This window comes from Monodon monoceros, unplaced genomic scaffold, assembly GCF_005190385.1.
Source record: "Monodon monoceros isolate NGI ecotype Baffin Bay Population unplaced genomic scaffold, NGI_Narwhal_1 Super_Scaffold_21, whole genome shotgun sequence".
NCBI lineage: Eukaryota > Metazoa > Chordata > Mammalia > Artiodactyla > Monodontidae > Monodon > Monodon monoceros.
Window position 1 is genome coordinate 149,465,867 of NW_021703778.1, and position 27,846 is coordinate 149,493,712.

Here is a 27,846-nt window from a genome sequence, read left to right on the forward strand (position 1 = left end):
TTCTCCTTGTACTGCACCCCTCCTCTTCAGTTTCCAGTAACACCCCGTTGCTGGGCAATCAAAAAGGGAAAGGGGTGTTGGCCACTGGCTGTTTCTCAAAGAGGAAGAGCTGTAATCATGTCTGTTGTCGTTGCAGCAGGTCTGAGAATACCCCGAGCTGTGGGACCGCCTTCTCCTCCTGCCTCAGCTCCCCAAACAATGCTCCACAGCCATGTTCTACCTCTCTCACAAAGGAGGCGGGGGTCAGGAAGGCCCCTGGGTCTCTGCAATTCAGCCTGAAGCCCATTCATCCAGGAGGGAGAGGTTTCATCATAGTCAGTTCTCCCCCGTTTCTGAGTTCTGAGGGTTTCCATGGGGCCAAAGCATCCACAGGGGCCAACGTGCCCCTGATGCTGTCTGACCATGCAGGCACTCGCTGGGCTGGACCAGTCCTCGGCTACTGCTTACCTTCCCTGGAGACGTTTCCCTTGTGAGCCTCTAACACCATGTTTGCCCGAATGACCCTCATTCCTCTCTTCTCCACCCTCTCAGGGCAACTTTGTCGTGACTTCTGGGTACAGCAATCACCAGACAGACCACTGCCCTGAGCCACACTGGGGCACAGGGAAGCGCTGAGACCATAAAAGTAGAGACACTAGGTGACCATTCTCCAGTCCAGAGGCAGCCCTACCTAGGAAATGCTCACAGGTGTGCTCTGACCACACACCCTTCTGGACTTCTGAGACCTAAAATAGGAGCGAGGCAGAGGATGCAGGGCTCCTTCTCAGGGACCCAGTGATGCCTCAGCTTTCATCAAGTTCCTCTATCTCCCCTCTTACCACCTCTGGGGAAAAATTTTTTTTGTAGCTGGGGTCGGATTGGGGGAAGTGTTGGAGGGTGCAGGGGGAAGAGAGAATCTTGTTCTTTACTCCTAATGTTTTTCTCCCAAATCCTTTGCTTAAATTTTGAGCCTATTCCATCCCCTAAAGAAAAATCCAGATAGCTAGCTTTCTGAATCAAAAGCTAGTAAACGCCGCCCCCCGCCACTGCCATTTTGCAGTCTTATCTCTTCCCAGCCAATAAAAGGGAGAAGCCTGGTTGCTGCTTAATGGTGGGGATGGGGAAAAGGGCAGTGAACAGGAAATGGGGAGGGGAGGATCCCAGCGCTGAAGAGTGCAAAAATCTTAATCTGTCACAATATACCGAGTCTTCCATTTGGTAAAGGATGTATAATGAGATACTTCTGATCTTTTAGTTCTCTTTTGGCTTGCAGGACCAGCCCGCTGCCAAAGGACGCCTCTCCCTTCCTTTGGCCCTGTTTCTCCCCCAGAATACATGCCTGCAGGCTTCCCTGGGCTCACTGGAGCTCTGGTGGTGAGGCAGGAATGTGAAAGTTCACTCAGTGGGAATTTTTTTTTCTTTTCTTTTCTTTTATTTAAAAAAATTTATTTTTGGCTGTGTTGGGTCTTCGTTGCTGCACGTGGGCTTTCTTTAGTTGCGGTGAGCAGGGGCTACTCTTCGTTGCGCTGTGTGGGCTTCTCATCGTGGTGGCTTCTCTTATTGTGGAGCACGGGCTCTAGGCGTGCGAGCTTCAGTAGTTGCGGCGCGTGGGCTCAGTAGTTGTGGCTCGCGGGCTCTAGAGCGCAGGCTCAGTAGTTGTGGCGCACGGGCTTAGTTGTTCTGCGGCATGTGGGATCTTCCCAGACCAGGGTGCAAACCCGTGTCCCCTGCATTGGCAGATGGATTCTTAACCACTGCGCCACTAGGGAAGTCCCTTCTTTTTTGACTTATAGTGATTTTGAAGTTTAGGCATTCTCTGTCTTTCAGCCATGCTGAGGGTGTGGTTTTTGTGTAGCTTTAATTTTTCTTCTTGCTCTCTATTGTTTCTGGAGGAAATCTGGGGAGACAGACATGGGTAGCCACCACTGTCTCAGTAAAATGGAAGGGAGAGGCATCCTCTGGAAGGTGGGTGGCAAAGGGGATAAGAAGCAAAAAGAACCATTTAAGATCCCACAAGATAGTAGGTGATCAACAAAAGTTTGTTTGCATGGAATTTGCCAGAAAGAGCTGGATTAATTCTGGCTCTGCTTTCTACCAGCTGTGTGAGTCCTTGGACAAGTCATTTACCTTTCTATTCTTCCGTATCTTCCTCTATAATACAAAAATAATAAAGATACCAACTTCCTACCTCTTAGTGTTATGAGGATTGAATGGGAAGAGGCTTGGGGCATACTAGGCACTTAATAACATTAGCTATTATTATCATTACTACTACTACTACTACTATTATTATTATTCATTCACTATCTCAAAGAAACTCATCCGTGACAAGCATAAGCTCTGATAACAGTGGTTTAAGAAGACATGTTTCAACATTAAACATTTTCCCTTTAATTCTCTTAGGAAGCAGCAGTAACAAGTTTCCAGTTTTGGTTTCTGATCCTGTTTAAGTTCCTAGTCCATTGCCTTGCATATAGTAAGTATGTACTCAGTAAATACTTGTTGAATGAATGATACTCCATATTTTCAACTATAACAAAAATAATGGGGCCATGTTTTTTTGTTTTTGTTTGTTCTTTATTTTATTTATTTATTATTTTTGGCTGCGTTGGGTCTTCGTTGCTGCGCGCGGGCTTTCTCTAGTTGCGGTGAGCAGGGGCTACTCTTCGTTGCGGTGCGCGGGGGCTACTCTTCTTTGCGGTGCGCGGGCTTCTCATTGCAGTGGCTTCTTTTGTTGCGGAGCATGGGTTCTAGGCACACGGGCTTCAGTAGTTGTGGCACGCGGGCTCAGTAGTTGTGACTCGCAGGCTCTAGGGCGCAGGCTCAGTAGTTGTGACGCATGGGCTGCGGCATGTGGGATCTTCCCGGACCAGGGCCCGAACCCGTGTTCCCTGCATTAGCAGGCGGATTCTTAACCACTGTGCCACCAGGGAAGTCCCTGGGGCCATGTTTTAAATCATTTCTCTCTCTCTTCCTCTCTCTCTCTCTCTCTCTCTCTCTCTCTCTCTCTCACACACACACACACACACACACACACACTCAGGCACACCCCGTTTTAAAACAGAGTTCAACAAGGCTTTAAGCAGACATAGGATATATATTAGTTTTCTATTGCTGTGTAACAATATCACAGACTTAGTCACTTCCAACAGCACACATTTCTCTCACAGTTTCTGTAGGTCAGGAGTCCCACATCTTAGCTGGGTCCTCTGCCCAGGGTCTCACAAGGTTGTGATCAAGGCTGAACACAGAGTCAGCCTGGTTGTGTTCTTTTCTGAGGCTTGAGACCCTCTTTCAAGTTCAATGAGGTTGTTGGCAGAATTCAGGTCCTTGTGGTTGTAGCATAGAGGCCCTCAGCTCTCAAAGGCTGCCCCTTTCCACAGGCAGTTCACAACATGGCTTTGCTTCTTCAAGGCCAGCAGGAGAGTATGACTCTAACCTCAGGAAGGACCTAGTCCCTCTTTTAAGGGCTCACCTGATTAAGCCAGGCCCACCCAGGATAAGCTCCATTTTGGTTATCTCCAACTCAAGGATGCTGCAAAATCCTTCCACCTTTGCCAAGTAACATGACCAAATCACGGAGTGGCATCCCATCATATTCAGTCTCACATTTAAAGGGAGGGGATTACACAAGATGTATAGGGTTGTGTGTTGGAGTTGAGGGGGTGGGAGTCTCAGGGGCCCTCTTAGAATTCAGTCTATCACAGAACATCTCTTTCAGCTCAGTAGATATCATTACAAGTAGAAACTCCAAACTGGGTTTCTACGTTCGAGTTGATATAAACTCAAAGACGGTGGGGACCTTATTGAGGGCAGTCCCTGACTAAAGCACCTTATATAAGGTCAATGACCATAGTAGTTTCTGTATGCCAGGTGCTCTTCAGTACTTTAACATCCTTTATTCTAATTCTCACAACTACTGCATTTTACAGAGGGGGCTGGGATATGAACCGGTGTGTTTTGACTCTGGGGCCTGCTCTAACTCCTGTCCTAAACTGAATTTAGAAAAATATGCAGTGACAAACAAATGCATGATAAGTGATTTAAAATGGTGATAGTGACGGCAAGTTTTATGCATGTGCTGCACGTTCTCTCTCTCTCTTCTGCTCTCTGACATTAAAGGCTTGGTTACTCAAGGCCACAGTTACAGGATGTTTAAGTAAACAATCCCCCCTTCCCCACTCTTTTTTTTTTTTCAAGACAAGAAAATGGAATAGGACATCAGGGAAGGAGGCTTCACGGCAACTCAGAGCAGCTGACTGGCCTGTGCAGAGGCTGTGCAGCCACCCGGCCCAGCCCCCTCCTGCTGTCATGGCCGGGGGACCCTCTGTGTTGCTGTAACCACGAGCGGCTCCTCCCTGGTCGCCAGGACGTCCCTGCCCCGTGTGTGTCTGGAATAGGCACTTAGATCAACGCTGACTCTGGAGCCCGTCCCTGGGTCCTGCAGAAGGGGCAAGGTCAGCCAGACGGGGCTTGTCACTGTCTCCCTCCCCTTCCCATGCCACCGTCTCCCCAGAAACCAAAGCTCAGCTTTTGGTCTCCCACAACCTCTCGTGACCCCACCCGAATTGGCTTTCCTGCCTTCTGCTTTGCGGAGTATAACCGTAGTGCTTGTACCTGCTCACCAGGGGTCGCAAAGTCCTGGCTCGCTTACCCCAGCTGGGTGGGTACCATTTCTGAGTCCAGGGGCCAAGGGAATTTACCCACGTACACCTGGTGTTTGTATATTTATCTAATAGGAATCTTTTTTTTTGCTCCTGTCAAGAAATAACTAGCTCTCCTATTTTATTTTTTTTCTAGACACATGCAGCTGTGTCTTTTATGTATTTCTTCCGAGTATATAGAAGAAATAGGCAACACTTTTCCACTCAGAAAGTCATTCCACAAGGTTTGGATAGGGCTAAACACCCTCCACCCCCTCCCCGCTCCCATAAGCTCAGGAGTGGGAACAACTCAGGCCTCGCCAATCAGATCATTTCGTTATTCTGGCCACAGCCATTGGATAAGGGATGGTTTCATGGGTGGTGCTGGACCAATCAGAGTGCTCCCTGAGACTTTCCTATTCCAGATTTCTGGGAGGAGAGCTCTTCTTTCTGAGGCTAAGCTGGACTCTGGTTGCTGGCAGCTGTTCTTACCCTAGAAAAGCTCTAGAGAAAGTTTGTATGAGAAATGGAAATACAGGCAGAACCCTAGTGTTATTGATTGAGCTCCTGGATCCCCCTATGCCAGAAGCCTTCATACTGCTTCACTTTGGGGTTACATATACACACCAACCACACACACACCTTTTTTTTTTTTTTTTTTTTCTTTCTTAAGTTGGGATCATCTGGGATTCTGTCACATTTGACTGGAGAGTCCTTATACAAGAACCAACATTCCGGAAATTTCTACCATGTGCCAGGCACTGTGATATGCATTTTAAATACATTATCTGTTTTAATCTTCTGTTTAAGGGCCTTGCATGGTAGGCACGATTACCTCAGTCTTACAAACTGGAAAAGGGAGTCTCAGAATAGGTAAGTAAATTTCTCATGAGCATACAGCAAGTGGCAGAGCAGAAATCTGTGCTTTCTGTCCTGAACTTCTATACTACTTACCATCTTTGCTGTTCATTGGCATTTGGGCTCATATCACTTAATAGCATTATTTCATTTCTCCATGGCCTTACATCTGACTAAACCATTTCGATTGTAAGATCCTTGATGGCAGGGATTGTGATATGTTTGCTGGCTCCACTGTCATCACCACTACACAGGCCCATAGCACCCAGCATCAGGTGAGGCATATCATAAATCTTGAACAAACCCTTGCTGAACTCATGACGTGCCCATGGCACTTCACAAAAGGCTTGTCATAGCCCGAATCGTGGGAGACGAGACATGGGGCAGAGTGTGCAGTCACATCTGCTGAGCTGAACATGCTTTTTGCAATCACTACAACCAGTTCTCCCCAGGAGCTGACCCTGGTGAGTCTCCATCTTTCATTCATTCAATATCCATCCATTCTTACATTCGACAAACATGTTCTGAACATTTATCGTATACCAAACATGTACATTTATCATATACCAAACATGTTGTAAGACTCAGGATACTAAGTGAATAAGACATGGCTCCTGCCCTCAGAGATCTTATTTGTAACTGCCTTTTAATTACCCTGCAGCAAATTTTCCAAACCATTAGCAAGTTGCTGTTAGAATTGTTGACCAGCTCTCTGGATTGTTCATCACTGGGGCTCAAGCATTGTCCAGGAGGGGAACATCAGCCCCCATATTGGTCTTTGTCAACCAACTTAGCCCCACTTCCACCAACAAGGCTGCCATAATGTACAACTCCAGGGGGCACCATTCACATAAACTAATGACATTCTCAGAAGTTGAGCAATGCACAGCCTGTACAGCTATACACGGCAGCCTTGATAACTCAAACAGGACCCATTAATGATAGCCCTTCCCGTTCACAGTCACATATGTGAAGCACTTTACAGTTTACAAGGAATTTCACCTCCATTATGTCAGTTGAACTGAGAAATTCTGTTTTGGTTCCCATAATGCATTCTCTCTTCTCTGACCTTCACCCATGGGATTCTCTGTTTGTTCTATGAGCTCCCCATAGCCACGCCCTCTCAGATGGTGACAGTCCAACTGAACTGGTGACAATTACCAAGCACCAAGTCACATTACCGGCCCCAGGCTTTCTTCCACCCAACAGCACCTACCTGGGATTAGCAGTGGCCACAGCTTGGCAGAGGTGACTGTGCTGGTGATTACGAATGCATTTCTTATTTGTCTTTTGAGCCCTGAAATCCTGTCAGTGAGGAGAAGCGATAATAACATGTTATTAAGTTCTTTCTGGGTAATGTAATTCAGGAGTCAGGAGGCATTTTGGTCATTTATGTCTTTGAAAAGCTTAGAATAATTTTCAGTGTCATTATCCCCCATTTTAAGCCAGGCTCTAATATATAAATATAGATCTGGCCACTCCTGTGGGTATATATAGATACACATGTACTCTTAGATGTGCACATATGATGTGTATATACGCATGTACACAAAACACAGGATGTGGGCAGATATGTGTAGAGTCAACAGAAACTTCCAGTTATTTATAGATCTATGTATATGCATAATAACTCCTCCTTTTAGGATCATGGCTGCTATAAGGTTCTATCCAGGTTTTCAGGAATTAAATTTTATTCCTAGCTTCTCCCTTGACATGTTGCAGAATTTCCATTTTTGCTCATCATTATAATAATGAAAGGAAGAACTCCGTTTACAAATACACCTCCAAGTTGTGCAGTGCCAACGTATAGGGACATTTCCGTTGCTCAGTCCTCTCCATCACACCGCCTTTCCAAGTTATGGTTCCCAGTAAGCTTCTTAGAGCTTTTGATTCCATCAGAAAATGTCTTTCTACTAACTGCCAATTATTTGCTGATTTTCCCCTAACACCTTGTACCTGGTGTTACAGAAAAGGTGCATCTATGGTATGTGCTAATTGTACTTGCTAATGGAGTTGGTGCTTGTTTATAGACTGGAATTTCCAAACTGGAAGGAATGTGAGATTGTATGAGTTGGCTCCCTCTTTGCACAATGAGGAAGGGGATGGTCAGAGCGGGCAGTAACTAGTCCCCGTTTCCTGAGAGTCAGTGGCAAAGCCAGGATGAGAACGCATGTCTCCTGGTCCTCCAGCCAAAGCTCTTTCTGGTAATGTGTTTCAGCCCTCATGGACCACTTAGCCCCACTCTAAGTGTGCTCTTCCTACATTTCTTGTTGAGCACAGTGATGGGGACTGTAGACGGGGTCCTCCACAGTCTCGGTGCAGTCCTAATAAGCTCTTATCAAGGCAGTCACAGTGCAGTGGGAAAAACACGAAGACTAAAAGCTCAGTTTCTAACTGCAGCTTTGCCAAATGGCCCTGGCCAAGTCTCAGATGCTCTGTGCTCATTTAGTTACCAGTAAATTGGAAATAGTAATAGTATTGAACCCTTACAGTTGTTGTAAATTAATACACATATAAAGTGCCTGACATACCTTATGTGTTGGCTCTTACTGCTGACCCTCACCTGCCTACAGCATTTTCATCTTGTCCTCACTAAACTCTTCATCTCCAGTTTAGACACTGAATGTTTTTCAATTGAAATATAGCTGACTAAACACTTAACTCTTAACAAGACTTGTGACCTAGTATTTCCCATCTACAGCTTTACCTCCTTTAAGGTAGTTTCATCCACTCCCATTGCTCCCCAAATTTACGTCTTCTGGTCCCGTTAACATGAAAGTCCCACAGGTCTTATATTAGCTTCATTCATTGATTTAGTCATATAGATATTTACCGAGTGCCTGTTATGTGCCAATAACTTTCTAGGTGCTAGGGATTTAGCAATAAATAAAATAGCTTCAAATCCTTGTCTTCACGGAGCTTATAATCCTAGTGGGGGTGGTGGTGGACAGTATCTCAAGTCATGATACGTGCTGTGACAAGAGAGCAGGAAAAGGGGACAGGGAGTTCTGGAGAGAGGGTAGACGTTACTATTTAAATGAGAAACGCCTCCTTGATGAGATGGCGTTTGAACACCAAGGAGATAAGGGACCAGCAGCTTGGCTATCTAGGAGATTATTCCAGGCTGAGGGACCAGCAAGTACCAAAATCCCTGAGGCTGGAATGTGCTTGGTCTGTTTGAGGTACAGGAAGCCTGTACGGCTGGAGTAGAGTATATGAAAGGGTAGTAGTAGAGATAAGATTGGAGAAGTACTTCCATCTAAAAGAAAGCGTAGTTACATAAAATAATGCAAATGAGAAGATAGCCACCCCCTCCCCCAAGAGGAAAGACCCAAAGTTTCATCAGTCATTGTGTCCATCTCTGACTGATGTTTTTCTCCCTTCTACTTCTCTCATCATCTCATTTGATATTCTAAAGACTAAATTAGAAGATTAGCTGCCACTAACACTCCTTGTATAAAATAATAGGGGAAAGAAAGAGGAAGAAAAGACCTAATAAAACAAGGAAGAATATATGCATATTTACTACATTTTTGCAACCGGCCTCTGTTGATTATTGTAACTTCCTTCTTCTGCCATCTATCCCTTGTTCCTTTTGTTCTCAGCCAGCATTCAGCTGTTCAGGGTTCTCTATCTGGTAGAATGACCCAAGCCTTTCTTCCTGAAGGCTGTGCTCTCTTGGTGGTTCTTCTCGTATTGCTGTAGTTTTCCATTAACTTTTACTAAAGGACATAGATATACAGAAAGCTATAGGAACCCAATGTTCAAAATTAGTACCATTAATTGTGGGACAACTAGACATCATTTGCCTGCAGATGTGATATATAAGTTCAATAGGAAATTCAAAGCATCCTTTTAAAGTATTTTGACTTTATGTGTTAAATCTGAATCAAACCAAGCTTTTAGATTACGACTATTTGCATTTGTCAAAACACATAGAACTGTAAAGTAAAAAAGATGATGTTTTACAGATATAAATTATACCTCAATAAATACGGCTTTAAGAAACCCAAGCCTTGGACTTGAGAAGAAGCAAAGATGGCGGAGTGAGGTGCCGAGGCTATCTGGCCTTTGGGCCAAGGGGAGGGCCGGCACCCTGGCGCTCAAGTGCTTCTGCTGGCCCGTACGAGGAAGAACATTTTCCTTGACTTGTAGGTGCTTTTATATTCATCTCGGAAAGAAAACAAAATTCTGAACTCAGGATTTGGCAAGTTTTGAATCAGAACTGTCTCGTCTTCAAGCAGAAGAGGTTATTCAAGCTCAGTTTGGAGTTGAGATATAACAAAAAATAAAAAATTACCCAGATAAAATGCAAAAGAAAGAAAATAAATCGTATTATCCTAACAAGCTATTTTATTTTCCTTTATCCTTTGAAAGATTACTAGATGAGGAATCAGGAAACGTGGATTTTAGTTCTAGTTACACCACGTGGGAATTAATTATATCAGACAAACCATAGTACCTATAGACAAATGTCTGTAGAAACTAATAAATGGCACAGAGCTGGGACTTCCCTGGTGGTTCAGTGGTTAAGAATCTGCCTGCAAATGCAGGGGACATGAGTTCGAGCCCTGGTCCGGGACGATCCCATATGCTGTGGAGCAACTAAGTCCGTGTGCCACAACTACTGAGCCTGAGCTCTAGAGCCTGTGAGCCACAACTACTGAGCCCGTGTGCCACAACTACTGAAGCCCGTGCGCCTAGAGTCCATGATCCACAACAAAGAGAAGCCACCACAATGAGAAACCCGTGTACCGCAACAAAAAGTAGCCCCTGCTCCCCACAACTAGAGAGAGCCCGCGCGCAGCAGCGAAGACCCAATGCAGACAATAAATAATTTTTTTAAAAAGTGTCTTTAAAAAAATAAATAAATGGCACAGAGAAAAATGTAAAGAGATCCCAAAATTATGCATAGCATGTAATATATAACAAATATTTCATTGAATATTAGTCTGCTAATGGCCCAGGAATGAAGGTTTGCATCACAACAGGTAAAGAACTATGATCATCTGAGTGCTTGCTGAAGGCAAAAGGAATACAGAATGGGTAGTGGAAGAAGGTAGTTATAAATACCAGCTATGACCATGTGACCAGTTACAGGAAAGTAATTGTCATGAATATCTCCTCCTTATTTTGTTATGCATATGTTTACATGTATATGCGTGTTTATGTTTTCTTCCCTTTTCCCATATCATATAACATAAGATGTACTGACTTTTTATTATAGTATTTAAGTATTAATTTTACATCATAGTATTTAAGCTATGAGATATCAAGGAGAAAAGTATCACTTAAGGACTTTACCTCCTTTCCTGGAGGAGGGTTTAGTGCGTTTTTAGTTGTATGCAAGATAGCTATAACATGTTAGGAAGAATTACAACCTTGTTATTGTCTTTATTTGGAGATTAAGTGTGGGTTTAGGAGATGCATGTGGATGCCAAGTTAACACGTAATTATTAAATTTATGTGTCAGCTTGACTGAGCCAAAAAAAAAATAAACCCAAGCCTTTAGATCTACCGCATTTCGTGGGAAATTCTAGGGATTAAGTGACGGCATAAGGAGATAGACATATTTAGAATTTGGGACATTCTATATGACAGCTGGCCTGACCTCTTCAAAGGGTCAGTGTCATGAGGGGGGATTGTCATAGATGAGACAACACTTAAGAGCCATAATAAATTTATTGTGTGAAACTTACTGGATCCTCGTTTCAAAGAAACAGGTATAAATTTTTTTTAGGACAGTTATAGAAATTTGAATATGAAGTGAGTTTTAGGTGGTATTAAGGAATTACTGCTATTTTTGTTACATATAATATTGGTATTGTTAATTGGAGAAGTATCCCTACTCTTTGGAGATACATGTTAAATATTTAAGAATTAAGTGTCATGATGTTTTTAATTTACTAAGAAATGATCCAGTTATGAGGCAAAAAAAGGTAAAATATTAATAATGGTTAAAACTAGGTGGATGGTATATGGGCGTTTATTGTATTCTTTTCTTTCCTGCGTGTATGAAATTAGAATTAAAATTACATTGAAACAGACAAACAAAAAACAGGAGAAAGCTGCTGCCGGATCCATATAGCTGCCCTACACAGCCTGTAGACCCAAAGTGGGTGATAGACCATAGCATCTAGAGCCTAATGGCCACAGCAAAAACTCATACCTGCTGAAACTGGCGCTTCAGCAACTGCCACTGGCAAAGGAAGAAGGGCTTCTGCCTCCCTTCCACGAATCATGGGTATGTGATTGACCAGATGAATCTAGAACCCTGCTGGCCAGGGGCATCCTACCATGCAGGTAATGGAGCTTAAGCCTCAGAGCCCCTCAGTTGCACAGGCATCTTCCAAGACCCCAGAAGGGCCTTAGCAATGTGTTCATGGGGTCATATGCTTTTGCAACCATCTTTGCAGAAGTAAGATATGTCAACTGAAAATAGTTAAGGTTGCTATTTCGACTCTGATTTTCCTTGTGTCATGGTATTGGATGACCATGTGTTGTGTTGGATGGTATTGGAACGGCCATGGGAATTTTGGGGATCCAGCTAAGAGGAAGTTGAACTGTAGGTACATGTAGTTGGTGTTTGACTGTATCTGCTTCTGTGGTTTGCGGTCAATTCCAAGTTGTCCTGTTGTAGGAAAGGCTTCCATGAAGACACTTACTGCTCACTGTGCCAACTCCCTGAGCTTTATGATATCAAGGTGCAGGGCCAGAGGTCATATCATGATGTGAATGTGTCCTATGCCCATCATCAGAAGTATTTAGCAATGGTGGAGGAGAAAAAAAGGCTGAAATGTACAAAGCCAGAAGCTAGTCTGTGTAATATTCTTCCACTTACCAGATGTATAAAATTGTAAGTGGAGAATTTGGTACTCACTGGTGCCTAGTAAAATGGAAGATTTCTCCTATCAGGAACATGCTCAGTAACTTAGCTTACACGTTTACAAACACCAAATAGTTTTTGATGGGCATTATGAATCGTAGAGTTTATCAGAATTCCTATATTTGTAGGGCAAAACCTGCAGTAGTACTACAAATAGTATGTTTCATATGTTTTATGCGTATCAACTATCAACAATAAAAATAAATTTTAATGAACCATGCTGAAAGAAAAATTCAATTATCTTTTTATTTATTTTCCATTAGATATTACAAAATCTTATCTTATGGAAAAGTGATCAAAGATCATGTAGCACAAAAAAAGTAGAAAAAAAAAACCTGTTATAAAGGTATGTTGGGAAGGTGAATAATTATTTTTCCTGGGTGTAGTGATGTTTGTGTTATTTCAGCTTTTAAAAATTTATAATGCACTATGATTTTTTCCCTCATTCTAAATAATTATTTGTAATTTTGTGTTCTTTTACTTAAAGAAGGCCTGCACAATTGTATAAGCTTTAGACAGGAGATGTCAGAGCAAAAAGATAGAATTCTGGTCTCTATGACACTTAGAAGCCCATGGCAGCTCTGGATGGCTCATCTCCAGACTCCTTTTATTTAAGGGAGAAATCAATATCTTTCTTGTTTAAATGACTGTGTTTTTGGCTTTTCTGTTATGAGCAACCAAACAGAATCTTAACTGATATGTCCTTTGACTCAGCAGTTCCACTTCCAGGAATTTGTCCTGCAGATACACTGGCACATTTGCAAAATGATGTATGGTCAAGGTCATTCATTGCAGCAAAAGATGAGAAACAATCTTTATGCTCATCAATGGAGACTGGTGGAATAAATTATGTACATCCATACAGTGAAATAGTAAGCACTGTATATTAGGAGGAAGCTTGTCATATTGACATGGAATTATCTCTAAGGTATATTGTTAAGAGAAAAAAGTAAGTGCAGAAGTGTGTGAATACCATGCTATTATTTGTGTTAAAGAAGAAAAATATGCCATTGGTTGCCTCTGGGGGCGACTGAATGGCTGAGGACAGAATGAGAGGGAGACTTTTTACTGCGTTCCTTCTGAATAATTGTGAACTTTTAATCTATTAAAAATAAAATTAAAATAAAAACTAGAAAACATTCTTATAATTAATACTTGTATAACAAAACATATTGTTTGCTAAAAAAAAACCTCTTTTCAGATAAAAAAATAAATAAAAATCCCCTAAGTCACCCATAAATAGAGATGCCATATGCCTGGCTTGCCCAGACAGTCCCAATTTATGCCTCTTTCTCTGGAATAATTGTCAGTATCGCCTCACTTCACTCTCAGCGGTGTCCTGGTTTGGATGATAAATTGTCTGGTCAACCCACCCACAAATTACATCAGACCCCTTAAGAAGTCCAGCCCAGCCAGTGATGAAAGTGATCCCACCTCTTTGACTGATGACCAGATGAAGTAGGTGGCTTTAGTTTAGGGACCTTGAGTGAAGAAGAACGTGTTTTTAATGATAAATGGATGTCAATGAGGTGGGCAATGATCACACCGAGAAAGGCAATAGGGAGTGGAACAAACTGAAGGTCTGATGGCTTCTCTTTATCATCTTGTGCTGATGCTGGGGCATTGCTTAGTGGGAGGAATGGTGGATGAACCACTGTCTTATTTCCCTGATTATTTTCTCTCTCTCTTTTTGCTGTATAATTACATGAACAAATGTTACATGCACATATGTCATGACTCAACTCTGTAGAACTTACCATGTTGTATTTGCAATCTGCCTATACCTCCAGGATTGTGAGCCTTGTGAGGGCAGTGACTGTGATTTCTCCCTGTGTCCTGGCACACAGTCAAACTCACCAAATGTTTGTTGAATGAATGACTGAACTCTGCAGAGACCTGCGCTGACATCTGGTGCTCTCTTCCCCACAGCCTCTGGTTGTCATATCTTGAAGACTGTAATATTTATGAAGGCAGGAGCTAAATTTACTTGAATCAACACTGGAACCTCAGCGCAGAGTACTGGTACATAGTAAGTACTAATAAATGTCAGTTTAATGGATGAATGAATGATGCAGTTTTAAAAAAGTTTTATTGACGTATAGTTGATTTGCAATGTTATGTTAATTTCTGCTATACAGCAAAGTGATTCAGTTATACATATATATATTCTTTTCCATGTTCTTTTCCATTATGGTTTATCACAGGATATTGAATATAGTTCCCTGTGCTATACAGTAGGACCTTGTTGTTTATCCATTCTATACATAATAGTCTGCATCTGCTGACCCCAAACTCCGAGTCCTCCCCTCCCCCACCCCCACCGCCTCCCCCTTGGCAACCACAAGTCTGTTCTCTTATATCTGTGAGTCTGTTTGTTTTGTAGATATGTTCATTTGTGTCATATTTTAGATTCCACATATAAGTGATATCATATGGTATTTGTCTCTCTTTTTGACTTACTTCACTTAGTCTGATAATCTCTAGGTCCATCCATGTTGCTGAAAATGGCTGAGTAATATTCCATTGTATATATTGTATATACCACATTTTCTTTTTCTGTTCATTTGTTGATGGACATCTATTGTAGGTTGTTTCCATGTCTTGGCTCTTGTAAATGGTGCTGCTATGAGCCTAGGGGTGCATGTATCTTTTCAAATTTTGTTTTGTCCGGATATATGCCCAGGAGTGGGATTGCTGGATCATATGGCAACTCTATTTTTAGTTTTTTGAGGAACCTCCATACTGTTTTCCACAGTGGCTGCACCAATTTACATTCCCACCAACAGAGTAGGAGGGTTCCCTTTTCTCCACACTCCCTCCGGCATTTGGCATTTGTAGACTTTTTTTTTTTTAATTGGAGTATAGTTGATTAACAATGCTGTGTTAGTTTCATGTGTACAGCAAAGTGATTCAGTTATACATATACATGTATCTATTCTTTTTCAAATTCTTTTCCCATTTAGGTTATCACAGGATATTGAGCAGAGTTCCCTGTGCTATACAGTGGGTCTTTGTTGGTTATCTATTTTAAATATAGTAGTGTGTACATGTCAATCCCAAACTCCTAGTCTATCCCTACCCCCTACCCTTCCCCCCTGGTAACCATAAGTTCCTTCTCTAAGTCTGTGAGTCTGTGTCTGTTTTGTAAATAAATTCATTTGTATCATTTTTTAAGATTTCGCATATAAGCAATATCATATGGTATTTGTCTTCCTCTGTCTGACTTACTTCACTTAGTATGATAATCTCCAGGTCCATCCATGTTGCTGCAAATGGCATTATTTCATTCTTTTTAATGGCTGAGTAATATTCCATTGTATATATGTACCACATCTTCTTTATCCATTTGTCTGTCGATGGACATTTAGGTTGCTTCCATGTCTTGGCTATTGTAAACAGCACTGCAATGAACATTGGGGTGCATATATCCTTTCAAACCATGTTCTTCTCTGGATATATGCCCAGGAGTGGGATTGCTGAATCATATGGCAGCTCTATTTTTAGTTTCTTAACTAACATCCATACTCTTCTCCATAGTGTCTGTACCAATTTACATTCCCACCAACAGTGTAGGAGGGTTCCTTTTTCTGCACACTCCCTCCAGCATTTGTCATTTGTAGACATGTTTTTAATTGGAGTATAGTTGATTAGCAATGCTGTGTTAGTTTCTTGTGTACAGCAAAGTGATTCAGTTATACATTTACGTGTATCTATTCTTTTTCAAATTCTTTTCCCATTTAGGTTATTACAAGATACTGAGCAGAGTTTCCTGTGCTATACAGTAGGTCCTTGTTGGTTATCTATTTTAAATATAGTAGTATTTTGGATGATGGCCATTCTGACTGGTGTGAGGTGATATCTCATTGTAGTTTTGATTTGCATTTCTCTAATAATTAGTGATGTTGAGAGTCTTTTCATGTGCCTCTTGGCCATCTGTGTGTCTTCTTTGGAGAAACGTCTATTTAAGTCTTCTGCCCATCTTTCAGATTGTGTTGTTCATTTTTTTGTTATTGACTTGTATGAGCTGTTTGTATATTGTACAAATTAAGACCTTGTCAGTCACATCATTTGCAAATATTTTTCTCCCAGTCTGTAGGTTGTCTTTTAGTTTTGTTTATGGTTTCCTTTTGCTGTGCAAACGCTTATAAGTTTGATTAGGTCCCATGTGTTTATTTTTGTTTTTATTTCTATTGCCTTGGGAGACTGAGCTAAGAAAACATTGGTACGATTTATGTCAGAGAATGTTTTGCTTACGTTCTTTTCTAGGAGTTTTATGGTATCATGTCTTATATTTCAGTCTTTAAGCCCAAATGATTCAGTTTTTGCCTCAGTCATCTGAGGACCAATCTCTTACCTGATCATTCTCGTCCCTGGTGTTATGGACTCAATATCTGGGTCGTCCTCAGATTCATATGTTGAAGCCTCTAGCTCACAACGGGATGGTATTTGAAGATGGGACCTTTGGGGGATAATTAGAATCATGATGGGATTGGTGGCCTTATAAGAAGAAGAAGCTTGCACACACTGAGGAAAGACCATATGAGGACATAGAGGAAGTAAGCTGTCCCCAGGAAGCCAATCTGCTGGCACTTTGATCTTGGATTCCCCAAGCCTCTAGAACTGTGAGAGATAAGCTTCTGTTGTTTAAGCCACACAATCTATAGTATTTCGTATGACAGCCAAGCAGACTAAGACAGGTGGTGCACCTGGCCCTGGAGTAGGGCACGGGAGCTCTCTCACCCTGGTGGAAGAAGAGTGCATGGAGAAGGCAGGGTTTGGAGACCTTCCTGAATGAACACAGGCCATGCTTTACAAGCTGAGACTTAAATGGTAAATAGGAGTGAGGCAAGAGAAGAAAGCATCTGGTGAGAAGGGACTTGGGGAGGAGTGGGAGGGATGTCAGCTCCAGGAGGGGAAGGATTTTTGACTTTGCTTTGCTGTGTACCCCAATGTCTGAAGCAGTAGGCACTCAACAAAGAGTTGCTGAATGAAAGAATAGACTGAACCACACAGCGAAGTCCCTGTGGCCTGGAAGAACCTGGAAGGCTCTGCAGTGCTGTCTTTAGAAGCTCAAAGTAGCAAGAGCAGAAGCCCAGGAGTCAGTCAGGAGGCTCACCCAGTTTGGATTCTCCCCAAAGCAGGTACTGAGACAAGGATTTAGGTGCTGCTAGTTTCTACTTGGGAAGCACAAGTGAGGGAGTGGGGGGAACTGAGAAGAAAAGTTGGGGTAGTGAATGGAGGGGCTGAATCCCATTGGGGACCTCTGAGGAATCTTGCGGAATATGCCTCAGCATTGTCCTCCCGAGGAGTGGGGATGGGTGGTCATCTGTGATTCTTGCGGAGTGTCCCTGGGGGGCCGTAAGATCCCTAACACTCCGGGCTGCCCTGCTCTGGGCCGAGCAAGCTGCTGTGCTATGTCAGAAAGCCCTGGGAGAAAGCAGGGGAGCTGCTTGAGGAGGGAAGCTGCCAGCCTCTTGGCAACCCGCCACCACGGCTGCAGCTGTGTTCAGGGGATGCTAGATAGAGGGTCTGGGGTGGGCCTCACAGCATCCGTTCCAGAGGAGATACAGGGCTCCAAACAAGAGAGAGTGGTGGCTTTAATTATGGTGGTGGCATTGGATGGGGAGAGAAATAGGCAGATTTGAGGTACTTTGGGGATATGGATGGTGAAAAACAGTAGAAAGTCAAAGCTCTTTCTTTATTCCTCTCTCTCTGTCCATTTTCATTCCAGAGATATGTACTGCTGTGCTCTGGCTCCCTGGGAAGTGGGCAGTGAGGCTGAGTTTATTGAGCACGATGGTAAGGAGTGTCCTTGCACCAGCACCTGTGGAAAGGAGGGAACAGACACAAGAGTGGGCAAAGGGGAACCACACAGCCGCAGTCAACCCCAAAGGGCTCTCTGGAGCTAGACCTGACTTACAGAGTTGTCCTAGGTCGGGCCTAGATGCTGGACCTCCATCAGTCCAGGGATGTGGGCCAACCTGGGAAGGGCAGCTCTCTTCAGCTGAGGCTATTGCTATCATGGCGTCCGTCACAATTATTGTCTTTTGCAGGCCAGGTACCATTGTAGGTGCTGAGTATGTAGCAGTGAATGGGGTCAGGTGAGGGAGAGACAACAAACAAATATATAACATTGGGCAGTGAGAAGTGCAAAGCAGAAAACCACACAGGGTTAGCTGGATGATGGCTGGACAGGGTGGGTGAAGGTTGGGATGGAGGTGATGGAAACTTGAAGGTAAAATCAACCTGACTGTGACAGTTTAGGGGCTGGGCAGCCTCTCCCTGCACTGCACACCCCTGGAACCCACTCCGGAGCTGAGAGCTGCCCCATCTCTTGGCCACAATTCCCAGCATCTTTGTAGGAGGTAGGGGCAGCCCCACTTCCATAAGAAATTTGCCATGGGACCCTCTGCTTTCTTGTTGGCCAGCAGCCTGGGGTTTTCGGAGTTGGGGAGTGGCATGAGGGGCGGTAGCTGGAGGTTGGCAAGTCTTCCCGCTGCCTCCAACCTGGGGAGGGGGGTGGATTGGCAGGACGGGTGGCTGGGCCCAAGTCATGGCCGAGACTCTGTGTGTGTGCGTGTGTGTCCGTGTGTCAGTCCTTTCCCACATGCGATCCTGCTGCCCGCTTCCTTGGCCCGCCTCACTTGGGCAGATGCCTGCAGGGGGCAGCACTGCTGGGGTCCCTGCTGGGGGACAGGGTTGGGGGAGGCTCCCCCAGCCAGGCCCAGGCTCCGCCTGCTTCCCTCCCCCTCTCTCCCCAGGCCCTTGTGTTTGCAAAGGAAGGTCGAGCGTCCCAGGAGTCTGGATGCAGTCACGGATCATTACGGCCGGGAGAGCTGGTGCAGCCTCGGCCAGGGCAAGGGCACGGCGGCTGGTAGACTGGCGGGCGAGGTCCCGTGGAGTGAGGCCGTCCTCGGTTGCAGCATCCCTGCCAGTATCGTCACTCCCGCGGATGCTGGGGCCCGGAGAGTGGTGCTGTGGACTGGTTCCGGCCAGTGGCGCATTTAGCATCAAAACAAACCCAATACTGAGTTAGTTGGCAACCAGTCCCTCTGTTTCTGACAGCTTGGGTCAGTTTCCTGGTGACTGACAGAAATGAAAACCTGAATTTAGGTTGTGGCTCTGCCAGTCTTTGCCTGAGTGTTCTCAGACAAGTTACTCAGTTACTCTGAGCCTCAGTGTTCTCATCTGTAAAATGGAGGGATTCAACATGATCTCTGAACGTTTTTTCTATCTCTAAAGCACTGTCTGTTCTGTGGCCCTCTTCCTGTTCTGGTCCTGGAGGTCAGGAGAGATGTAGGAAGTTGGAGTTTTAAGGACTTCCTTGGCTTCTGTTCACCCAGTTGTGAGCATCTGACTGGAGAGACTCTATAAGGGACAGATTGCTGAGGAATAGGGAGGCCCTTCCCATTTGTGAAGAGCAGAGAAGAGTCATGGTGGGTGAGAGCCAACAGCAAGAGAAGGGGAGGTGGCAGAGAACATCCGAAGAGCTTCTGGCACGTAACTGTGGTGCTCATGGGGAACATCAGCTCCTTTGTGGTTTGCTCTCCATCCCTCCCTTGAGAAACTGTCATTCCCCAATACCTGTGTTTCAGGTGAGGCTATTAACTATGGAGCTCTGCCCGTCCCTGTCCAGCAGTGGGGATTATGAGTCATATTCAGGGGCCAGTGTGGATAGTAACGGAGACAGTGGCACGCTCTTTTCTCTGGCTTTGCTAACTGTGTGGGTGAGGTAAGTCTGGAACTGTTTGGAACATCTTTGATGCCACATGGAGAGAGCCTGACTGAAAATGGAGCACACTAAAGGGAAAGCAAAAATATTTTACATTTTTAAAAAATTTTATTTATTTATTTATTTTTGGCTGCACTGGGTCTTTGTTGCTGTGCGCGGGCTTTCTCTAGTTGCAGCGAGCGGGGGCTACTCTTCATTGCGGCGCGCGGGCTTCTCATGCAGTGGCTTCTCTTGTTGTGGAGCACGGGCTCTAGGCACACGGGCTTCAGTAGTTGTGGCTCGTGCGTTCTAGAGCGCAGGCTCAGTAGTTGTGGCACACGGGCTTAGTTGCTCCGCAGCATGTGGGATCTTCCCAGACCAGGGCTTGAACCCATGTCCCGTGCGTTGGCAGGCAGACTCTTAACCACTGCACCACCAGGGAAGCCTGGGAAAGCAAAAATAGAAACAGAAGGTCCTAGTGACATAATTTGAGCTCCTGGATATATCCATGCCTAAAGCTAGCCCCACCCCTGGATTTCCCCACTTATTTGTACCAATGAATTCCTCCTTTCGATTATTCCAGTTTGAGTTGGATTTCTACTGATTGTCGTTGACTGAGTTCTGGCAAATATAGTGTCTAATAAATATAATAGCACTTCAGGATGATATGCTAGATCGTTTCTAGTCAAAGTGGTCCAAGGACCAGCAGCATGGGAGCTTGCTGGAAATGTAGGATCTCAGGTCTATCCAAGACCTATTGAATCAGAACCTTCATTTTAACAAGAGCCCAAGCTATCCATATATACATTGAAGTTTGAGAAGCAGTACACTAGACCAGTAGCTCTCAGCTCTAGAAGCACACTTAAAAGTCCCAACACCCAAGCCATACTCCAGACCAATTAAATCAACATCTCTGAGGGTGGACCCTGGCATCCTCATTTTTTTTAAACTCCCTGGGAGATAACAATGTACAACCAAGCTTGAGGACCACTGCTCTGGTGTGATTTGCTTAATGGTAGCTAAAACGTCAAATGCTTTGTGATTTAGAATACAGCCAAAGCCTGCTTCTGTTGTGGGCACAGCAAAGGGACCTTGGTAGTGCTGGGGTCCCTTAGAAATGAAGTGGGAGCTGCCTTGCCCGGTAGAGGAGCCAGACTGGGCTGTATCCCACAAACAGAACTCACAGGCACCCCAAGGGGGATTTTACCAAATCCTGGAATACTTTCTTTTCTTACTACAGCAACATATCTTCTCCTCCTTTGAATTCATAATCCAGGACTACATAAATATCTCGTAAGCTTTAAAAATTCAAGTCCCTCTGACACAGGAACTTGACCATAAGCACAACCTGAACCCCAAACTGAACCCAAATATTATTTTTTTACGGAACCATGAACTACCTCCAAAATATGTTGTGAATTTTTATTTTCCTTCTAAAAATCACTATTGTGGTGAATCAATTCACTCTGGAGCTAATCCACATGCTTTCTAAAATCAGTCAACTAGAAGAAAATGGGGATATCAGAATATTCTCTGAATTGAACGCAAGCAAAATTCTTTGCATTGGAGAATTGGCTCTGACTGGTTGCTGTGGGAATTTGGCCTGTGGCCTCATGCTTCCAGTGGCTAGTCAGATGCAGCATTCTCCTGCATTTCTGTTTCTTTCTGAGTGAGGACCTTGCCAGGACCCATGGGGCACCTGTGACCAATTATGTATGGTCCAGGTGGCATCGTTAGGGTGTTAGCAGGTGGCAGCGGTCCGTATGCATGGAAAAATGAATAAGATGGAGGTATATCCTCCTAGGGAGAGGGAGAAGAGGGATGGAAAAGGAGTTTCTGGGGCTGCTTTGTGTTTGTTCTTTATGGTTTTAACTGCTGGCAAAGAACCCTTTCCTGCCTGGAGCGCTGCTTGGGAGCAGGGAGAGGTGTGGGAGGGGATGGGGAGAGAGCTAGAAGCTGGCCTTTCTCTGCTCACCGTTGTCAGCAGCTCATTAGGGATTCTAATCAGGCAGAAATATTTTCCCGTTACCTCATTACCAACTCTAACAAGGTCCCAGCTCCAGGTCGTGGCTGCTTTTCTCCTGCTGGGGTTAACGATGAGCAGCTTGTTGGAGACTTCGGTAACTCATTTGTTATAACATGCGATTCACAGCAGCAAGAAGGCTCTGGGGTGGAGGAGGCAGAGCAGAGAGCAGGGGAAGAGGTGGAGGGAGAGCCCTCTTCGCAGAGGACAGGAAGGCAGAAACGCCCAGTGCTTCGGGGAAACCAAGCTCAGACCCTAATGGGCACCTTGAATCTTCTGGGAATCCGGGCCCAGCTCTGTGTGAGGTGCAGACCAGCTCCAATTGTGTGTGGAAACAGGTGACATCATGACCAGTTGTTGGCTGGGGATTAAAGGGCGATCTTTTAATCCTGTAGGGACAATCTTCAGGACCTCTGCTTCGTGTGCTTGTATGGCCCTAGACGCCAATCCTTGAACTTAGTGATTTGAAAAATATTTGCATGCCATAATTTACCAGGTCAAAGCCTATCCGCGGCTTCCTAATTCCCATCGTCTTACATCAAAACTTCTTTACTTGCCTATCTAGGCTCTCCATAAAATACCTCTACTCAAACTAGTTGTGTTTCAAGTATTTCCCCCATACAAAATCCTCTATTTGAAACTCTTAAGGACTTGGTCTCTTCAATATCCCATAAAGACTGTTAATTTTACCTTCTTCTTGATTGTTCTTCCTTCACATTCAAGTCCTGTGCATTCACCAAAGCTTAACCAAAGCATTATATCTTCCATAAATCCTTTCATGATTATGCTACTGGATGCCTACGGCATGGCTTAAAATGGGGATCTGCCAGATTTGGCCCATCTCTTTTTATAAAGTTTTATTGGAACCCAGCCATGCTCACATGCTTACTTAGCTGCTTTTGCACTACATCAGAAGAGTTAAGTAGTTGCAACAGAGACCATATGACCGGCAAAGCCTAAACTATTTACTATTTGCCCCTTTGCAGAAAAAGTTTGTCTACCCCAGCTTAAACCGTAAAGTTTATAACTTTAATTTATATTGTGCTTCCTTAAATTCTTCCAGAATGCCTTCCCAGCTTATTCTTTTTCTCCTCTTCTTCCTATCCACTCTGCACTCTTCCCATCTTCTCTTGCTCCGAACTTTCATCACATTTTATCTGTTTATTTCTTGTGATGCTTTTCTCTTTCTAAAAATTGCAACCGTCATTTATTTAAATGCCTGTTCTGTATAATCTCTAGTCTGTAAGCCCTTTGCAGGCAGAATCTCTTCAGATCCATCTCTGCAACCCCTCAACTATTAGCACAGAGTTCAGTAAGTGGGGAAAGAACCTCGTTGGTTTCAGAGTCTGCCATGGCTCCTGAATGGCCTTTCTGGAATTGCCACGAGAGGTGTCAACAGTTTTCTGGCAGTTCTGTTCAGGGTTATGACATCCTGAAGAGCTGTGTTCCTTGTAGAATAAAGCTATCTAACCCTGCCCTTGAATTACTGCTTCCTCAGTAGTGAGATCACCATTTCATGGAGGGTAGGATGCCCTGCAACTTTGTGGGTGAATTAGGGGATACTATTGATCCTGGTTCATTTCCATCTCTCCCTTCTTTTCTAACATGATCCCATTTTATAGAATTCCAGGTGTAGGCCCCTCAGTTCTATGGAGATGTCTGAGAAAAACAAAAGCTTCCTGTCTTTCAATCTTTATTATACAAAATCACAGTGAAATTGTGGGAGGCAGAATAATGGCCCCCAAAGATGTCTATGTCCTAATCCCTGGAAACTGTAACTACATTACTTTATAATGCAAACGGGAGTTTGAAGATATGGTTAAGGGTAAGATTTTGAGATGGTGATATTATCTTGGATTATTGGATTGTCCAATTTAATAACCTGAGTCCTTAAAGGTAGAATAGTGAGGCAGGAGAGTAGGTCAGAGAGACGTGACATGAGAAGGACTCAATCCATTGTTGCTGACTTTGAAGATGGGGGAAAGGGCCATGAGCTAAGGAATGAGGGCAACCTCTAGAAGCTGGAAAGATAAGGTACAGATTCTCCCCTAGAACTTCCAGAGGGGAAGGCAGCCCTGACACCACATTGATTTTTAGCTCACTGAGACCCATGTCCGACTTTGACCTCTAGAACAAGCAGATAATATATTGTTGAAGACACTAAATTTGTGGTAATTTATTATAGGAGCAGTAGAAATTTTACCATTTTACACAAAATATTTCACTGACTTAGGGAGGCTGTGTGGGGAGGTGGAGGCTAGCTGGTATTTGTCTATCCATTCCAGAAAAAAGAAGTGTTGTTCAGAGTCCTGGAGCTAGAGCTGGCCTGGTTGTCTTGGAGATCATTACATTTACCCCTAAGATTAAGTTAAATTGGGGAAATGTGTATGGCCTTTTGCTGTCAGTATTTTGGGGGGAAGGCATGGACTGGCTTTGTGGGGTTTTTGTTGCATGTACATAGTGTATACAGACTTCAGGTTTTTAGACCAGTTTGTAGAACTCTGGTCCTCAGAGAGTCAGGAACCCTGAAGTTCAGGGCCTGGGGTGATTTCTCCTGGGCATTGCTTTGGTTACTAAAACAATTGGATGAACCATGTATCAATTATCTATTGACATAATAATGCTACATAAAAAAACATCCCCCACCAAAAAAACCCAAAAAACAAAAAAAATCCCCCAAACGTCACTGACTTGAAACAATAACCATTTATCATTGCTCACAGGCTTATGGCTCTGCTGATCTGGGCTGGGCTCAGCTGGGCTCAGCATCTGTGGTCAGGTTGGCTGGAGGCTGATTGGTTCAGAGTGACCTCAGCTGGGGAGACTTGGCTCTTCTCCACATGCTCTCTCCCCTCCAGAAGGCTAGCTGATGGTGTTCTCATGACAGGGGAGGGAGAAAGGGGGGGTTGTGGAGAGTGGGAGTGGGAGAGGGAGAGGGAGAGGGAGAGGGAGAGGGAGAGGGGAGTAGGTGAGGCCTCTAGAGGCCTAGTTTGGAGCTGATATGTTGCTGCCTACATTCTGTTGGTCAGAGGAACTTACAAGGAAGCCTAGATTTAAAGAACAGGGAAATAGTTTCAACTTCTTGATGAGAAGAACTACCAGGTCACATTGCAAGTGGTGTGGGAAGGATGGAGAATTAGGGCCATTTTTGCAGTCAGTCTGCCGCAGACTCTCCGGGAAGGGAAAAATGCCCTTAGACCCAAACAGCTCCTGAGAGCTGGCTCCTTTCCTGGCGTGGGAGTCATCAGAGCCTCCGGATCCCATCCCCTTTTCACTACATGTCCTCTCTCAAAGAAAGCCACAATTCTCCCTATGAACTGCCAGCCATCAGCGCCCGCCTTCCCTGTCTCTCTGCTCCAAGCCTGAGGGATGTCGTGGACGACCAGCCAGCTTGATGAATGCCGCCTCCGTAAACCCTCCCCTGGCCTCTGTCACAGCATCAGTGTGAAATGAACTTGCTAATACTCTGAGAGCCACAAACCTTTTCCTCTTCCCCAGCACGACGCATCGAATCGATCTGGCTGGGTGAGCCGCGACAAACCAAACCCCACAGAGAAAGGCATCAGCAAATTTAAAGCCTCGTTCAAGGTCTTGATTCACCATAAACTAAGTTGCCGGCAGCAGGTGTTGACACTTCTTCCACGGCGGTTGATACCGGGATTTATCGACTTGCCATAAGATGTTGATATTGACCAAGACTGAGTTCCGAATGAAAAGGCCTATGGCAGTATATCTTTATTGCTCAGATAATCTGCGGACTTGCTAATCCTTCCTTGTCCCACTCAATAATGTTGCAGAAATTCTTTTGGAATGGAGAGACCGTTACTTAAACACAACAAGATGCTCTTTCCCTACAAGACCTCCTGAAACAGGGATGGAGGTACCAGCAGTGTGTTGAGAACATAACCAGTGTTGGAAAATCTATTTGTGCCTGTGCCCGAAACCATAATGCCTTTAAGTTTTTAGAGACCCAGCTCTCTCCTCTTGGGAAACAGCCCAGAAAAAAACACAGTAGGATTTGACATGGGACCTGTTCATGAATAGTGTCCACTTCCCTTTCCCCACTGGTCCACTTCAGGGCCACAGGTGTGCCTACCTCCCACCCAGGCTAGTGAACAGTATGATGTCACCCTTAGCGCTGGTCCCTGACAGTGAAATTAATGTGACAGTTGGTTCTTGCTAATTGTGGGGCCCACTAGGAACACAGAAAAAGAGGGACAATTTATTACCTGCTAATTTGTTTTCTCATTGAAATAAATACAGTCTGCAGCCCTCATTTAAGGGAGGATATGTATGCATTAGAGTCACATATGGTGACTTTTGAGTTATTTTGGATATCAGGGTCCCTAGGAAAATCAGCAGGGAGAAGATGAGCAAACTGAACAGGGCCAAGGAAGCAGCCCAGAGTGGCTGGGTCAGGGAGCAAGCCAGAGGGGCAGAATTTCCAACCCAGCTCCCTTACCCAGCTCTGTTCCCCTGGATGGTTTCTAAGGGCCTCTTCAAAGAGGAAGATGGAGGCCAGTGGGGAGAGGCCAAAGAAGACAGAGCCACAGGAAGATGGAGATTTCATAGACATGCTCTCCCCTGCCATCAGGTAAGCAGGTGCAGGATGACCCAGATGCTGACCCACAGGGGGACTCTTGCTCTGTTCTCTCTTCTAAGACTTGCATAGCCATTAGCAGTGCAATCTCTACTAGCCCTCCTGGCTTGCGGCCTCAGGGAGGGAAGGAATTGATCACAACATCAACTGCATTCCAAAGAGGTACTAACAGAGGTTGAGAGCACAGGCTTGGCAGCCAGACAGTTTTGGGTTTGCAATCTGGCTTCTGCACTTATCAGCTGGGTGACCTTGGGCAAGTCTCTTATCTTTTCTAAGCCACAGTTTTCTCATCTGTAAAAAGGAGGAAATAGTAACTGTACCATGGCAGGCAATGTTTATTGCCTCCTTTTCTTCCTTGCCAACAGAATATCAATTTTGTTCAGGTGTCACTTCCCATGATTTCTGGGGAGGTGGGCCTAGGTCCTGATCCTAGAGTGAACATGTGATCAGTTCTGGCCAATGAGATGAAAAGGGAATATTTTGGGGGTAGTTCTGGCATTTTCCCTCCCTGATATGAGAAGGCAGACAAAGAGTATCTCTCTATTCTGTCTGCCACCTGCTTCCTTCTTGACGTGAAGTTGGTTGGTGGGAGGAACCCCCCCCTGCTCATGCTGCCCCCTGCTTCCTACAATGGAAATTTGTTGACTAATGCTATGGCTTTGGCAGCAATTTTATTCCCAAGAGACCAGGAGAATGTGGAGACACCTATTCAGGGTCCTCCATCATGGAGCAGCTAAAACAAAGCCTAACTGCCCAAGTTTCATGTGAGAAAAATGAACCCTTGTTTGTTAATGTTGCTGTGAATTGATTATTCTGTTCCTTGCAGCCAAAAGCATTCGTAAACAATGTAAGTACCTATTTCATGGTTTGATGGGAGAATTATATAAGATAGTCAGAGGGTCTTCTGGACAGAGGCCTGAAAGCTTCTCCAATTTCTCTGCAGAGTCTTGACAGTAGGTTTGTAATATTTCCTCCTTGGGAATAATGATGAAAGAGAGAGGCTGGGAAAGGGAGCAGAGAAGTGAGATAACTCCACTTTTCTCTTCCTGTTTTGGGGAGAAGGCAATTCAGACTTTAGATGATGGTTCTCCAACCACCATGCCTGTAATGCATTGCATGCTGGGTCAAGTGATTCTCCAACCACCG

The 27,846-nt window shown here is 44.4% G+C and overlaps 2 long non-coding RNA genes across 3 annotated transcripts in view; both read left to right on the forward strand.

Moving 5' to 3' along the window:
* The first annotated feature begins 4,185 nt into the window (after positions 1–4,185).
* On the forward strand, positions 4,186–16,152 carry LOC114904917. 2 transcript variants are annotated; one of them, XR_003796062.1, is made up of 4 exons: positions 4,186–4,436; positions 5,433–5,495; positions 14,296–14,395; positions 16,108–16,152. It is a non-coding gene; the product is annotated as an uncharacterized LOC114904917 (long non-coding RNA). The 2 variants fall into 2 exon arrangements; XR_003796061.1 differs by lacking the exon at positions 16,108–16,152 and having other exon boundaries at positions 14,296–14,441.
* Positions 16,153–16,600: 448 nt separating this feature from the next.
* LOC114904916 overlaps positions 16,601–27,846 on the forward strand; it is a 14,485-nt gene continuing 3,239 nt past the window's right edge. The window contains exons 1-3 of the long non-coding RNA XR_003796060.1: positions 16,601–17,507; positions 18,098–18,165; positions 26,593–26,694. This is a non-coding gene — a long non-coding RNA (uncharacterized LOC114904916). The remainder of the gene's footprint in view (positions 17,508–18,097; positions 18,166–26,592; positions 26,695–27,846) is intronic.